We start from the raw sequence: 16,175 nt of genomic DNA on the forward strand, positions 1-16,175 counted from the left end.
AGCCGTAGGTGCGGGAGGTCAGCCAACACATGGAGGCGACAAGTAGGAGCAGAGGCGGACAGAGCAGGCCGTTCCCGGAGTCAAATTAAACATCTAGCTCTAAACAAACGAAATTATAACTTGTTTATTGAGGCTCTATGTTTCATCTAGGAACTATGGAAAAAAAAATATATATAATATTTAGTATAGGAGTTACCCTGCCTTAGTGAAAAAAAAATGTGGGAAGTACCCTGTCTTGGTTTGTGTGTGAGGTGCCACGGCCCCTTATTATAAATTAATTTTACTATGCCTATATCTTTCTGGCAATTGCTAGTAATAAGTTGACTAAGTTTCATTGCAGTCCGATTATAGGTTTGAAAGCTTTTAAAATACGAACAAACAATTATATATTATTGTAATTTTTATATACATATACAACTAGCTGTAGCCGGCGCGCGTTGCTACGCCAACAACTAAAATAAATTTAAGAAAAATAATAACTTTAAAGAAAAATCAGTACACAAATATTCAATTCATTCCAAACCATTTTATTGATTTTGTTTATTTCGAAAAAACCGGTTGAACGGGGCGGAAGTTACTACTCTGGAGAGCCATCTGGTGGTGAGTGGCAGCAATGAGCATATTCTACAAACCTCCGTGTATGTACATATATATACCAATTTTTACAATAATCGAGCCAGTAGTTTTTGAGTTCATCGAGGACATACAGAAAAACATTCATTTTTATATATAAAGATAATATCCGGAGCGTAGAGCCAAATCAAAGTTGCTGAATTCGTGACGGTTGTTAACAAGTTGCTTGAGATTATTCCAGTTAGTATTGGAGTTCCTTAGATCGGTATCTATCATACACGTATGTCGCCTGAAGGTTCTATGTCTACTACAGCTTCTTTGCGAATTCAAATAAAGGACAGCTCTGCAGACTTTGCCGGCATCTTTGTATGGCCGATTCGCCCGAACCATTTGCGTTTGATGGTTAGCTCTATGGGGAGAGGATTGGTCGATTCCAATAGGTCTGTATTGGAACTGAAATAGTCAACCTTAAGAGATTGCGCAACCAGAAGTTGACAAAAGTTTGCAGTTTCCGGATCAGAATCACAGATGATAACGCCCAAGACTCGCAACCAAATAGCAGCACGGATTTGAAATCGGAACTGAAGATCCGAAGCTTGGTCTTGACTGATAAAAACTTTGATTTCAATATCTCTCAAGATAACAAACATCCTTGTTGTTCGAAATGATTTCGTTATTTATTATTTTAAGCCAAACTTCGCTTGCACGCTTCACACTGAATATATCTAAGTAAGTCTGGGTTTTTTTTTAATAAAGCCATTAATTTCATTGAACCGCTAAACCTCTCTCCCCCTTGGTTGCGCGCATGTATGTACATACATGTTCAATATTAAAAGAGGTAAGAACACGATGGTATCACTTTGTGATGGTTACTGCTGACATGGGTTCAATTGTAAGTGAAAAGAGTATGTTTTTCAAAAATGTCCTTGTATGTCCTTTTATGTTGCTTACTTAATAACTAGTAGTGACACAGATAATAAGATCAGCATTAAAATTTATTGTGTTGTTATTGCGCATTTTCTTTGATATAAAAGACATTTGTGTAGGTAATAAAATTGAAAGGGCTATAAAACGGCATACACAGAAGTCTTTAAAATTTATAATTCCGATTCAAATTTTTAAAGATTGAATGCTATATTTTAATCGGAAATCAGTGAGAATTAAATTAAAGAAATTAAATGTCAAAATTATAATCACAAAGTTTTCGTGGCTTGTTTTGCCGAGGGCTGTTTGTATGCACGCACGTATTTACCTTTCCGTTTTCTCCCAAATGTGTAAATGTTTGCATTTATTTCTTGTTTTTATCTTTCTAAATATTCATATCCATACTTAACTTTACTGTGGAAGAAAATACACAATATGGTCCACGTGGGAATCGTGCAAATGCTCGTATGACAAGCGTCGCTATGAAAGTTACTGGCACATTTGAAAAAAATAGAAAAAAATGTGTAGAAGCGACTTGACTCAGAAGAGCGTTAGAAAAATAAAATGTGTGCTTACACCATTGAATACTCGTATGTATGCCGAAAAATTTCGCTAATGAATAAAGTTTAAATTTGGGAATAATAAGGCACACTGATGGACTAAAACGTTTTTGCTATTAGAAAAAGCACAGGGTGGTGATGTTTTATTATGTTAATGATTAGTAGAGATAGATGAGGAATAATGATGGTTTTTGTATCTTTGAAATGCCGTAATTGCTGTTTCACATTTATAGCTTCAAATATCTGGATTGAAGAACTTAAAAAGATAAGAAAACAGATTAAGAAAACTTAAATAAAATTAAATATTTCTGGAATGAGCTTTTTTTATTATAATCTGGCAGATAATTTCATGGCATTTATTTCTTGAATATGATATCTGGCATTTGGCCGTCACGGCTACGAGTGGCATGGCCCATTCTACTACTTCCTCCTATAAATCTAAATGAGCCCAATCAGGAAAAATGCGTCACAAACGACGGTCATTTCGCTTCAATACCTGCATGAGGCTGTATTTGGGTTGGTGCGTGACTACCATTCGGAATTCAGAGAGAACGTAGGTTCGAATCTCGGTGAAACACCAAAATGAAGAAAAAGTTTTTCCTAATAGCGGTCGCCTTTGGGAGCCAATAGCAAATCTTTGAGTGTATTTATATCATGAAAAAACTCCTCATAAAAAATATCTGCTGTTCGGAGTCAGCTTGAAACTGTAAGTCCCTCCATTTGTGAAATAACATCAAGACGCACACCACAAATAGGAGGAGGAGCTCGGCCAAACACTCAAAAAGGGTGTACGCGCCAATTATGTATGTATGTAGGTCCCAAACCCAGCGCACAACCAGATATTCTGGGTTGATTCGTATTTACACATCCCAAGTGAAGGGTAATCAGGCACTTTTCCCACTTGCGTTGACCTCTAATATCGCGAATATCGCATGCGATGGAACAATGAGCTGTATGAGCTTTATGGCAACATAGACATAGCGCAGCGAATAAAGTTCCAGCGGCTACGTTGGCTGGGTCATGTCGTCTGAATGGAAAGAAACGCTCTGGCTCTGAAAGTATTAAATGCGGTACCAGCTGGTGGTAGCGTTGGATAGATCAGGTGGAGAAGGACTTGGCTTCACTTGGAGAGAAAGAAACGACAGGCGCGCTATGTTAAACTCAGTTATCGCACCAATCAAGAAGAAGAAGAAGAAGAAGAAGAAGAAGAAGAAGAAGAAGAAGAAGAAGAAGAAACTTTCTATTGTTGAAAACTACTTGAGTCTGGGGATCCGCCTTGACTAAGGTTCTACTTTTGTTAACCATTTAAATTGTGTTATTTCCGCCGCTTACTCCAATCTAGCTTTCTTAAAGCTTCATGGGAGAGACTTTATACTATAAAATCGGTGTTTAATTATGTTATTTTATTTATTAATATTTATGCATAGTACTTCAATTTGGAACTAAGTAAATTCATTTAGAATTAGTTCTCTATACTTTAAGCAATGTATTTATTAAATAAGATATATATAATTAATAATTTTTTTATTGTATATAGAACAAAATATTTACTGCCTGTCAAGGTATTTAACACACTATTATTAAATTATTATTAGTTAGGGTGTTTTTTTTAGAGGTTAGGTTTTCAAGATGAAATAAAACGTATATAATTTAATGTTATGGCCAAGAATTTAGCTTTATTATAAAGATAAGGGTTTGCCATTATGTTTTAAAAATGATTTTGGGCAAGTGGCCGCCGCGGCTGGCTCGAATAAATTCCAGCCGAGAGGCCCAATTTTCGACCACTTTTTGCAGCAATTGGGGCCGTATGTCAGCAATAACGCGCCGAATATTCTCTTCCAAGACGTCAATCGTCTCGGGCTTATCTGCGTAGACAAGCGACTTCACATAGCCCCACAAGAAATAGTCCAGCGGTGTTATATCGCACGATCTTGGAGGCCACGCCACAGGTCCACGGCGCGAGATAATGCGCTCACCAAAAGTTTCCTTCAATAAATCGATTGTTGCGTTGGCTGTATGGCATGTAGCGCCGTCTTGTTGGAACCAAAGGTCGTCCACATCAACATCGTCCAATTCAGGCACGAAAAAGTCATTAATTATGGCTCTATAGCGCTCTCCATTGACTGTAACATTATGGCCGGCTTCATTTTTAAAGAAATATGGACCAATGATTCCCTCTGCCCATAGAGCACACCAAACAGTGACTTTTTGAGGATGTAACGGCGTCTCAGCAATGGCTTGTGGATTATGTTCACTCCAAATGCGACAATTTTGCTTATTGACATACCCATTCAACCAAAAGTGAGCTTCATCGCTGAACAAAATTTTCTTGTGATGCGTCGCGCGAACCGAACCATTATTTTCGTAATAAATTTGCACAATTTGCAAACGTTGTTCAGGTGTAAGTCTATTCATTATGAAATGGCAAACCAAACTGAGCATAAATCAAGTGACAGCTGTCAAAAAGACCATCTACGAAAAAAGTAGTGCCAACTTGAAAACCTAACCTCTAAAAAAACACCCTTTTATATTATTATATTAGTCCGATCCAAGTTGGAATATGCTTATATTATCTGGAATCTATTTTATGCCTCAAACTATGATGGAATTGAGCGAGTACAAAGTATTTTTACTCGTTTCAGCCTTCAACCGCTTCATTTTTTTTGCTCCATATCTATCTTACAATGCTTGCTGCTTGCTGATAAATCAGAAATTTCTTGCAAGTAAACGAAATATAGAGTTTTTAATGTTTATTTTCGATGTGATCAATGGCTTAATTTACGGTCCATTATTAGTTGAGCGAAAATCACGATTCAATTATAGAAGGTTAGGTAAGTAAAATGACAAGGGCGCTTTGACACTCCCTTATTTTAGGGCTGCATTTACGAAGGATGGAGAAAGAGGGACAAATGTGTTCCCCTTCTTGCCTAAAGGTAGTAAAAAAGTACGTAAAGTAGCTAATTAGTCCTGTAATTGGAGAAAAACTAGGTATATTGGTTATTTAAACTACATTAAAACAAAACAACAAAAAAATTATTGTTTTCTTTTAAAGCAAATATAATATTTATAATATTTACTTAGAATATTTTCGATGTTTATCTAACAACACAAGAACACGCAGAACTATGTTTTGTTACTTAAGTATGTGTTTTAAGTTAGTTCGTAGTTGTAAAACAAATATTATATTAGTTAGATGTGAAACAAGAAAAAGTAAAAACATGTAATATAGTCTCTAATGGAGTATTTTCATTACATTAAAAAGGAGATCCTGCTAGTAAACTAAATAAGCTATATAAAATAGATTTACGAGTATATTTTTATTACAAGTTTAGTAGTTTATACTTGGCCCTAATATTAGTAAGTCTTGGGAAAATGTATTCATATGGTCAAAAACAAATATTTCATATATTGCTAATATAATTCAGAAATTTACGTTAATCAAATGCGATGAGAAAAATTGCGGAAAGTGGCTCCTATGGGTGTTGAAACGCTGCACTGATTCGAGCAGATGTAGGGACGTTGAACTTGCGTAGAAACAAAAAACCTGTAAACTAGAAGTCTTAAAAATTGTTAATTTCAAATATACATATAACTACGACTTACGTCCCTTGTAGACGGGAAGTGCGAGGACTTGATCTATGTCCAGCGTACTGTTCTAGACCCGGTTCGGAAGCCAAGTCGATTTCAGTGGCACCAGCACCAGACACATAACGACCGTCACGTTCTAAACACTTGAAGTAATTTACACCATCACCACAGCACGCTCATTGTCATCCAAGAAATTTTTCGAAGGACCACATATGACAATGGTAGAAATACACGCATTCTTGCCTTTGTTTCTAAAAAGCACTACAGTTCTACCACTTAGCTCTTCAGCACACCTCCCGCTGCACTTACGCGCCTGTGAACTCCTGCAAATAAAAATTGTAAATACAATTTATTTACAAATATTGTAACATAATTTACTAACTGTGGTATATGTAAGGTGACCGCGATTGTATTTGCAATTCTAACAACCTATGAAGGAAAAGATTTAATAAGAATTTGTACAAATGCCTGATCGAGATTTACATGCATGAGTATTCACAAACCAGTGCTGCCTGTATCAGAAACACAACTTCAAATGATCGACTATAACCAGAATCAGGACATGAATGAAAAACATTATTAATTTACAATATAATTTTAATTTTTTTATTACAATACTTACCCGAATGTTTCCAATTACATAAACGGTTTTCAACGAATATGAATGAAGCTACGTGTCAAAATGGAAACAGTGTTGCCGACCATATAATTTGGTCCAAAAGTTTAGTTTTTACTACAATTCAAAAGTTTTTTTGTGAAGCATGTACTTTTTTTACAAAGAAGCAGCACGTTTTCAAATAAGGGAGCCGATTTGTCAAGAGGGAGCGAGAAAGCTGCTTACTTATCTAACCTTCTATAATTGAATCATGAGCAAAAACGTTCCAATAGACCAAACAGAACAAAACGTTTCCATTACCTATTTAATGTCGCATCAGTTAACCTCATTATTTTTATTTTGCCCCTGTTACTTGAGCAGTTAATGAAATTAATAAAATCTATAGAGAACTAGCATTATAACGTATTTTATTTTTTAATTTTTCCTCCTGTCACGCTTCAAAAATTAACCTTCATCCGCCCTACTTCGGCTACGCTATCCTCGGTATTTCTGCCTATACCTCTTTCTTTGACAATAATCAAGTAACTTCATCAAAATACGAATAATGTAGCGGGTTAAATTAGGGCTATTTCTTCGAAGTGCGGTCAAAAGCAATTAGTACCATTATAATCAGCATAGAAAGTTACATCGAAGTTCACTTTTGGTTTTTTCCCGCGAAATGGCGCGTGTTTTTTCTTTATGCGGAACAATTATAATTTTCAAAAGCGCGTTGTGAATAACACTTCAGCGCAATGTCAGCGACTCAAGTGCCGGTCGTAAAAGTCCAATTATGATGCATCGGAAATTTAATTACACAGGACTACAAAATTAAATTTTTTTTTTATATGGGACTGATTTAAAATGTATTTTTGTAGCCTAAGCACATTTCCGGCGTCAGCTTATACAAAAAAAAGGGGGACGAACAATCAAAAAGTTAAGCAAAGGACATCAAACTGACAACTTAAGAAAGCTTGGCCTTGTTTGAAGAGTTGGCAACTCTGGCCATATACTTCGTTGCTACAAAAATTAATTGAAATTTTGAATTGGTTTAAAAGATTAAATAAGCAATATTTTTCGAAGTTTCCATTAAAACCAACGAAATTAATTTTTGAAGTGAAACTTCTTAGGCGTCGATGCACGAGCGAGAATGGAGAGTAAAATTTCAAGGCCATGCATCGTTTTGTGCATTTTCGTTCCGTGAGAGAGAAAAAAGATACAACGTAGAGAAAAAGAAGAGAGAGAGCTATATCTCATATATATACAGGGTTGGCCATATTAAACTGACCCATGTGATTATTAAAAAAATATGGAAAAAGAAACATTTTTTTGTGTTTCATTGTGAAAAACATTTAATTTAGTTCAAGGAGATTCGTTTACATCACTTTTTGAATATGATATCGCGCAAGTGGTCGCCCTTAGCACGTATTTGGATATGTACAGGGTTGGCCATCTTAAACTGACCCATGTGATTATTAAAAAAATATGGAAAAAGAAACATTTTTTTGTGTTTCAATGTGAAAAACATTTAATTTAGTTCAAGGAGATTCGTTTACATCACTTTTTGAATATGATATCGCGCAAGTGGTCGCCCTTAGCTCGTATAGCGTAATGTGCCCGTTTTTCGGCGTTTTCCATAGTTTTGGCCAGCGTCTCGGCCGATATGGCGGCTATTTCCCGTCGGATATTGGCCTTAAGTGCGCCTAGTGTCTTTGGCTTGTTGACGTAAACCTTAGATTTCAAATTACAGTAAAAAGTTATAGGGTTACTCAATAGGTCAGTTTAATATGGCCAACCCTGTATATATTAGGCCGGGTCGATTTGTGGGGAGGCAAAAAAATCGCCCATTGCTCTGTGAAAATCATATTCTAGGGGTCAAAATAAGATGTCCCCCAATTTGGGTCGAACTTTTTAGTTTCTTTTCTCGTGTAAAGGCCAAAAATGGTGATATTTTGAAATGATTGTATGGGGAACCCCCCAGAGGAGTTCCAGGGGGTGTGCCACTGGCATGGGTGGATCGGCCGTCCAAAGGTAGTGGGGGTCGGTCATACATTTGGACTCGATTGGAACACTCTAAATGGGTCAAAGTGGGATTTTTCGTTCGATCAGAATGCGTTTTAGAGGTATGGTTCCTTCGGCAAAGTTTCTTATTTTGATCCCTAGAATACGATTTTCACAGAGCAATGAGCGATTTTTAAATCGACCCGGCCTAATATATATCTTAGATACACTTTTGGCTATTTTTCTTGAGTTCTTGCATGTGGTTGCTAATTTCTAATGAGAAATAACACTTTTTGGCGCTTATTTCTGTTTCCTGGCTAGTGCTTGTGCGTACTATAAAGTGCTATCCATTCCGTTGTCGGATTTATTGGTATTGCCTTGCGGTAATTTGTGCCGTTGCTGTGGTCCTGGAATCGCTGCGTTTGTGCGGGTGATAAACGCTCGGAGTAGTGCGCGTTGTTGCCACGGTTTGTGTCCGGCGTTTATCTACATTGGTCGACCCTTCTCCATTTTTTGTAAATTTTGTTTATTTTTATTCTCTGTAAATGTTGTGAATTTATTTAGATTTATATTCTTTCTCGCCCTCTCTCTCTCTCTCATTCTCTCTCGGGTATCTCCTTTATTTTTAATTTAAGTTAAAAAACTTTTTTTAATTCATACTTAATTTGATTTAATTTGCCATTTCCCTTGCAAACATTTTTTATTATAATTAGTTGGTTGCATGAAATGTCAAATGCCGAAGAGACGCCAAGCCGTTCCTCGACCGTCGATTCTACGTAACCGGAACGACCCAGATTTATATCCGGCCAAGGACATCAGCAGCTTTCTCGTATATATATGGGGAATGTTTATGCTACTACAACAATAACAACAACGCGCACATGATTTTGTTACCTTTCCTGTACACAAAACTTCTTGGCAAAGATAAAGTTGAGCTGAAAGATTTAATCTACACTTATTTTTGAGCTTAAAATATAAGAGTTGCCACCTGTACATTAGATAAAAAATTAAAATAATAAAGTGCGTTTGCCCACTTTTAAAGATTACACGCTTTCTAGGATAACGAAAAAGGCCTTCAACTTTTATGTGTAGAAAACGCGGAAGGCCACCAAGATGATGGATTGTTGATATCCAAGAAGATGTACGATGCATAAGTGCTAGATGGGGTGAGCAATGAACCTAGATGTATGGAGAGATATTGTGAACGAAGCACTGACTCACTCCGATCTGTAATTGCCACGATGATGATGAATAGATATTATGAAACAAAGCCTCCTAACGCGTATGTCTGTTTGTTCAAGCGCGATGAATTCTAAAACTACCGAACGTATTCCCGCGCGAGTGTCAATAATGGATTAAGTGATACTTGACAAAGTTTCATGTGAACTACCGTGGGGAGCCAGAGCGGAGTTTTTATAATTCAGTAAATAAAAAATGCCAATAATTTTTGCTTCAAATTGCTGTTCAAAGAATTAATTGTACAAGTGTTTTTTGTATACTTATTTTATTTGATTAAGTCCTGTATGATTTCTGCTTGGTTTAACAAGTTTATCGTAATTAGTGCGCTAAAAGTTATTCGCTTCTACGTAATCCCCGGCGGAGATACATACTATACATACGTACGAATGTAGGTATGGTATATAACTGAGTAAATTTTATTTAAACGGTTTTAAAGTCAACAACTAACTATGAAATGAAAATATACAAACGAAATTCTCATATCGAGGCGTATTAAATAAAGTTTTTGTTGATAGTGATGTTGCTTTTTATTACTTGAAATGCAACAATAAACAGCAATAAAATGACAACGTGAGATAACAGCTTTGAAAGTGATGGCATGTCCATCTGATAACGGCATGGATGCGTGCGTGGATAGCGCGCCTGCTCTCGTACATATTCATAAAAGTCGAAAAGTTGTTATTGCATTTGCTTCTTGTTATTCACCTTCCCTATGCTGTTGCTGAAGATTACCATTACATGTTGTACAATGTGAATGTTGATGATGATTACGTTTATGGCGATACTGATGTCAGTAGCGTCACTCCTGTTACTTGACTGAGGCAAGTCACTAGCAGTCTATGCTGGATAAATAAGAAGTTAATACTAAAAATTTCAGCAAGGCCTGTTGTCACGCAAGCAGAGGGAATGGGGTGAAAATAGCATAAAATGAAACAAAAATACATTAATACATATATTTGCTTAAAGAGTTTTTTTTTTTAATTTTGAGAGACAGCTTAAGGAACAAAAAAATAAACACCGCTTATGCGGCCAGCGCCTTGAACCTTTGAGCATATAAAAAGAGAAAAAAACATTTGCTGCTGTTTACTGTCACTAGCGCCAGAAAGGAGCATAGAACTCATTAAAAAATAAAACCGAATTGAATGTCACGCAGTGAAACTATCCCTTAGCGGTTAAGATGACGATGCTATCTCTATGGCACCTACACCTCCCAACTGTGCCAAATATTACACTTGGAGCGACCTTGAATTTGACTCAGTTAACAGAGAACTGTTGATGGCCGTACTCTCGAGTGGCTATTTGAGCAGGGTAGTGCTGTTTGGCGGAACTATCGCTTTATTAAATGAGTGATATTCAGTTGGTATCAAACCATAAAATCGGCAAATAAGAACTTTAAATATATGCGTAAAAGTTCACATATGCGTGCGTGTATGTATTGTGAAGCAAAATTATATCTAAATTTGAATAAATTGCCTGCTTTGAATATGTACATAGGCACATATTTAAAATTTTCTTGTTTAAATTGCTTTCTTCTTAAATATTTTATTACACTTTAAAGTAAATTTGAGCAGTAGAAAGCTTAGTGAACCGGTTGAAAAAGCTTAGTTGCTGTTAATAGATACAGAGTGTGTTTACTGAAAAATAAAATGTTTCTTACGCAAGTTCAACGTATTTAAGGCAAGTGTCGAAGATGCATAATTTTAAAAAATTTATAATAATAATGCTTAAATGCCCTTTTTCTTATGTCTCTCAAGTGGTAAAGAAGCACAAATTTAAAAATTTCCTGATAATAATGCTTAAATGTCATCCTTCGAGTTTAATTCCTGTTTATAAGTTCAGTAGCCTTTTCTCGTCACTTTTTGTGGACGATTGGGAAGGTTTTTCTTATGAAAAGATTTTCATAGCGCCTAGATTTTATTTGATCGTTAATCGAAATAAGCAACATTTTGTGGTTTTGAAGCTTATCTTATTGTTTTTTGAATGAAAAGAAAAGTCTGATGTTCTGGTAGAAATGGCTTAACTCCAAGACTTCTTCTTCTCTTCTGCAGCTTTAGTTACAGCCGTGTGAAATTTCTGCAATTTCAGCGAAATGGGAATAAAACTATCAAAAGGTAGGGGCTCGAAATGACAGCTGTAAATTGTGTAAAAAATATGTTCATTTATCTTAAGATCACCTCATTAAAAAAAATACAGTATTTCCGATAATAGTGATCATAATTTGAATCGTAGATGAAAAGTAATTTTCTTCTCTTATGAAAATTATTAAAATACTGATAAAAAAGGTCACTTAATTTCGGAGCAAAATAAATTTATCATCTCTCCGTTTTTAAATCTACCATTATTTGTCGATTCTATCACTTGAAATGTAAAATAAGCAAATCTGTCTATTCTTGGGTAGAATCAATAAGAGTACCATGACCAAACGTTATATGAACTAATGCATTAACTAAAAAAATAAAAAAAATAGTTGTTCTTTGTTAAATCTCTTTCCCGCTCATGCATTTAATACTATTGCCTTCTGTAGCTTATAATTTTTAATCATACTGTAAAAAGCTCGCATAACACAGCGAAGTATTACATACATACATATATTTGGAAGCATTCGCCTAACAGAATTGGTGAGAGTATGCGCATACTCAATAGTAAGTGTAAGAGAGCACGAATGCTTATCTTAACGCAAACATTTTCACAGCTGTTTAGTTGTAGTTGCTATGGGATGTGGTGGGTGGTGGTTTGTTATTGTTTTGCCGATTTGCCCGCTGCTAACCTACTCTACGCCAGTAGTCGGCCAGTGGGACATCGCGAGCGCCACATTAACAGCGTACTGTTGTTGCCTAACCGATTAACACAGATTCCCAATTTTGATGTTACACCCGCAATGCCGTTTACTTGTGTAGCTCGTGTAACGACATTGCCATGCGTTATGTCGAATTAACGAAGCACCCAAACGTATAAGTGACCTAGCGATGCTGTGCTGTTTGCAGCAAAGTTAGCTGAAATGTTTCCTACACGATATGGATGGTGTTGAGATTGAATGTTGTGATGAAGCTGAGGCAAGCGTTGAATGGCATTGTTGACGCTGATGTTGCTGTCGACGTTGACTTCGTTTTGTTTGGCTGCAGTATTGTTACTCCCACTTGTGTTTTGGTTGGTTCACTCTTTCGTGGCGGGCTACGTTAGCTTGCCAAATAGTCTTTGCTGCTGCGTACTCGAATATGAGTGCGTGAGAATAAATTTTTGTACGTGTGTATATGTAAACAGATAGTGGGCTTATTGAGGAAGGACTGGGTGAAGGAGTTGAAGCGCAATGAAACTAAGTGCAAACAGTTGAGTTAAAAATATGGGACTTGATTTCAATTTAAAAAATTTTTTAGTGCACGTGAAAGTATTAAAAGCGGTTTATGCGATATTATTACGTATTATTATATTGTATGGTTGCAGAAAAGTATACAATTGTAAGACGTTCACTAAACGCGCGCCAACAGTGGCGTTTCGGTTTATATATTTGAACGCGAAATTTTATCGCACAGTTTTTTGGCACTGGAAAATTAAGATCAAAACATCTAGAAAAGATTTGAAACTAAGAGCTTTTGCTTGGAGTTGGTTATTTATTTTTATGCTTCTAGGAAATAATTTAGTTATGGATACAGATCAACGCATTTATACTATACTTAAAAATGTAAATGTGATTTTACTATGTACTCAGTTGCGGATAAACCCCAAGAAGCACTTGTTAGCAAATGTCCCGACTATTCGTTCGATTGTAGGTTATATTTCGTTGTATTCATGTTTCACATTTTTCATACCCTTTTTGCTCCTATATCCAGTTTAATAGTAACGGGTCATATGGGTATCTTCTTTATGGTATACGAGTATAATGAATATTTGCATGACATAGATTGCAAAATTAGCCTCTTATGCCCTGAATGGGGCTCACTAAAATTTCCATTAGCAGACATGCATTCGCTAAACTAAATCCTGTATTGAAGTTGGTTCAGGAACCCAATGACTCATCGCAATCCAACAGCACCGCACCTTTGTTGTTTTTTATTCAGGTAATGCGATGGAGTTATCACGCGGAGGAGTATTTTCTCAAAAATTCAACAATACACGTACGCCATTCTTGTTCTTGTAAAAATTTGTCCAGACAAGGAGTCTTTTGTAAGCTGCTGAACTACTCTGGTAGAACTTTTCTTTCACACTATTCAACTCATAATAGTGTTCTCATATGTACGTACATGTTATAGTGAAATTCTCTTTGGCCAACCTCACACGTTTGTTGTTGCATCGAACAAGAGGGGAGAAAGTTCAGCAACTTTTACACTTAGCAAAATTTTTTGTGACCCAACACGCAAAGCTCAATGCTGCAATACACCAAAAACAGGTGTTGGTGATCGTACTGTTAGATTAATACTACGGTATTGGCGAACATATGTGAGCATGTTAACATTAATGTAAGTACAAATTAAACTACAAATTAGGCCTTTAAATATTAAAATAATAATACTTTTATACATGCCAAGGTCAAAATCTGTTTATGCTAAATAGAGTAAATAAAAACAAAATTATTGCTTGGAAAATCAATGGTATCAGTGAAAAATTGTTTTAATATTAAACAAATTAAATAAAAATATGTAAATACATACATTTGTACATATGTATATTAAAAGATAAAATCATTACAGCATTCTACATTAAATAATAAAAAAACAGTGTTGATATTCAGTTTTAATGTTTGCTAATTTGTCACCAGCAATAGCTCTTGCAGTGAAATTTAAAAGAATACTGTACCCATCTATAACACTTATGAACTTAACAGTTAGATGCTCCTCTCAATCACTCGAACTTAACTGCATATACCGTGAGTCACTCAAATGTCAGCACCTCACCGCAGTGGGTGGTAACCCCACTGCCTGCTTGAATGTGCATTATAGTCGAGCAGTGCGAGGCGCAGTGCCGCTTCGTCGCTGCTCGGCTCGACACGGCGTCTAGTCGACAATATATAGCTATAATGTTCTGTAGCAGAACGCAGCGGCTGCGCTGCCTGTTTGGTTCTAGTGGCAGCTGCTGCTGCTTCAAGTGAATTGCTCAGGCATGCGACAGCTCATTCGTAAGTGAACTGTTTGGTGTACTGCCACGTCGTTTGCGGATTGCGCGCGATTTGCGTATGACAAACATATACAATAGAAAATCAACTAAATAAAAAATAATAAATTAAAATAATAGTGGATGCTCAGAGAGAATAAAAAAAATAAAAATAAAAATAAAATGGATAGTAAAGCATCCTAGTGAGTGATGGTAGTTATCGCGGATAATATATCGCCCGCTCAATGAATGTGTGGCGACCGCGGGCTATAAGAGGAAGTACACATAAGTTACAATTGAATGTCAGACCAACAAATAAAAATAAACAAAGTGGAAAATAAAATTCACAAAACGATAAATTGGACCAACATACAGTACGACATACACATCAGTTTTAAACAATGCTGGGCAAAAAAGTGTCAAAAGTAATAAAAACTTTAACAAACTAAAAGCAAAAAAAGTTAAAAAAAAAAAATTAAAATTAAGGTAAAGATATTAAAAAAGCACTTTGAAAACAGAAAAATTATTAAGTTATTAAAAATACAAGTGTTTGAGTAAAATTAATTAAAATAAACAAAAGGCTATGTAATACCTACAATTTACCGCGATTACATTTGTGGCGCCAACGAGCAAAGGTAGAAAAGTTGTTGAGTGTAAATTACGAATAAAGTCAAGTAAAATAAAATTAATTGAAACTTGTTACAAAATATAATTTAACAAGAAATAATATTGCAAGGGTGTTATTGATAAAAAACTTCATATTTATGTATATGCCACAATAATTCAGCGCACTCTGTTTGTGTTGCGTATACGCCAGCGGTGACGCGCGCGTTCGAACGTGATATTTTCCGCTTCTGAAAATGTTTACCTCGCTTTTGGTGCTGCTTTGTAAGTGCTTTTGCTGTTGTTGTTGCTGTTGCTATACGTTAGCAGTCCTATTGTAATTATATTTTATGACCGCCGTTTTAGTGCCGCCACTCTCACTGCGTTCGCCGTTTATAACTTTTAAATTGTTGACAGGGCAGCTGAGTGCAGGTTGCAGAGGGCAGCTGGGGTGACACGTGCACCTGAAATACTTACTCTAAAAGATAATGTTAAAATATTTAATACTGGACACCTAAAAAGTGCAATTTAATGTTTACATTTTTTTTATTGTTTTATTATCACAAAGCATTCTTGGCGTCGTTTGCTATTTTTTTGTTTTGTGATGTGTGACCGAAAGTATTTGTGGATGAGGTTAAAATTGCAACTGAAAGCGTCGAGTGTAAAAAAAAATTGTTAACGCTTATGCAATCTACTGCATTCTGTGGATAATCAACAGCTTAAAGTGTAATTAAATTAGTTTTGTAAAAATTATGTTATGTCTTGAAAAGTGAATTACTGTCTTCAATAAATTCGAATACAGGTATTTAAAGAATTATGACACAGAAAATCGTGCTTAAAGTTTCCGTGTTATAAAATTATGTTCCAGAGCCAGAGAGGTCAAAACAGTTATAAAATATGTATTTTTTTATATAATAGAATAAAATAAAAAATCTAATTAAACACAAAGCAAAAATTCAGTGCTCCAAAATTTATTATTCAATGAACCTCAACCGCGTTTTGTTGTTGAT

This window comes from Anastrepha obliqua, chromosome 1 (assembly GCF_027943255.1).
Source record: "Anastrepha obliqua isolate idAnaObli1 chromosome 1, idAnaObli1_1.0, whole genome shotgun sequence".
NCBI lineage: Eukaryota > Metazoa > Arthropoda > Insecta > Diptera > Tephritidae > Anastrepha > Anastrepha obliqua.